A 2,126-nucleotide genomic window follows, 5' to 3' on the forward strand; every position below is an offset into this window, starting at 1 on the left:
TACCTACGAAAATATATCCCTCCCCTCTTAACACGTCACCTCATTAATAACCCCAACCCCGAACCCTCTAACCATCAACACTATATTCTCTCACCCTTATCACACCCTATCGTTCACCATCACAATTTAATATTAACTGCCAACTCTTTTTTTTCTATATATGAGGCAAGTGAGTCACTCAATTGATTGCTGGTGTTTCTCATAATTCAGAGATGTGTTCTCTTCTGTTGAGACCTAAGCCCATCCCCGACCCGGAACCACCCCACTGTAAATCAATTGTGCTGATCCACCTGTTCGGAATAACCAATCAACATATATGCACAATTTTAACATTTTAAATGAAATATGATATAGCAATTAGTACACTGCTGTTCTTCTCGTGATGGGCATTTCATATCAACCCTGGCAGATCTACGGAAGCATAGAAGGGACATGTCAAGTGCCGTTTTGATGAGATGCAACAATTCGTCAAAATGACTAGAAACTGAAAATAATCATTTGTCGACCAATACCAACTCATCAAAATTACAAAAAAAATGAAAATTGACAATTTCGCGTGATGCATTAACTCGTCGAAAAGACAAAAATATGAAAATATACGTTTTGGCTACATCTTTCTCTTCTTCTACATCTCTCAACTCTTCATAGTGGAGAATATGCAAAGATTGGAATTTTTACAACTTTATACCAGAATTGTGATACTTTTAACATTTTTAGGATTTAGAATATGTCGTAAAAACTTCAATGTTCAACTTCTTGTCATATTGACATCTCATTAAAACGTCAATTTACATGTTCATTATACGCTTCCGTACAGATCCGAATCAGGCAATAATGCCAACAACTCAAAGTGATTAGTGATTTATATTAGCGTCATTATGCTATTGCAGTCTATTAACATTCAATGTGATCATGGCGATGACCAATATCGGTTTTCTAGTAGATGGCAATAACTTCATAAGATCTTAACAATTTACACATAAAAACGAAGGAAAAAATGTATAATAGTTGCTCCTTTTTGGTTTTGTTGATAAATTGTCATATCGGACCCGCAAATCTTTCACCAATTCAGGTAGCATTCTCCATAATTACCTACATTGCATCACAATTTAAGTCGTTTATTTAATGCGAACTCTATAGCCTTGCAGAAGGTTTTCTTAGGTAGAGCTAACCACTTACTGGATTACTGACACATTAGCCACTCATAACACTATCGTTTTCCCGAACCTTGCAGATTACTAATCATGAGAGACCGACGATTGGGTCATTTAGTCAAAAACTCTTATTATAGCGGAGAAACGTAATTATCTACGAAATGATGTATCATAAGTCAAGTTTAGGTTCAAACTTTCAAAATCACGTCTGCTAAGCAAGCTACATTTTCTTATATCATTGAAAAATGAGTATTATACGAAGTAATATCTGTGTATATCAAGCTTGGTTGAATGGTTCAAAATAGACTAGGAAGTATCTTCCAAAAAATAGGTTCAACTGGTTACATCATGAACTCACCTAGGTCAAGGACGGGGATGGGCATTTTGGGGGTCTAGTGGAAGGAGTACCCCACTAATAGAAATTTCTGGAAATGCCCATCCCTTACGTATGAAGTGATATCTATCATTTTCTTGTAGGTTGCAACTAGTTACCTCATGAGCTGACCTAGGTCAAGGACGGGGATGGGCATTTTGGGGGTCTACTGGCTGGGCTACCCCGCTAATAGAAATTTCTGGAAATGCCCATGCCTTACATATGAAGTGACATCTATCATCTTTTTTTCAAATTTGTTGTTTGTATCGGTCTATTAATATAATAATTATACTATGAGGATTTCATTCACGACTGACGTTGATATAACTCCATGAACCATTGTCACTGAAAGTCTATAAATACACACCGCATAATTTCATCATTTGTATATCCGTGTTGAAAAACCCACCGACGTGGATAATTGACATATATCTCCAAAGTCAAATTGTTTAAGGGTATATTATGAGTGTAATATGAGAAATAACACAATGGGTAACACTTGTTATTATTTTCAGCTGCATGGCCAGTCTCCGTTACTGTAGGCTACATGTTGATTTAAATAATTCAGTATTTACAGCTTCACCTTGCTGAAAATCAGT

The sequence above is a fragment of the Apostichopus japonicus genome, chromosome 9 (genome assembly GCF_037975245.1).
Source record: "Apostichopus japonicus isolate 1M-3 chromosome 9, ASM3797524v1, whole genome shotgun sequence".
NCBI lineage: Eukaryota > Metazoa > Echinodermata > Holothuroidea > Aspidochirotida > Stichopodidae > Apostichopus > Apostichopus japonicus.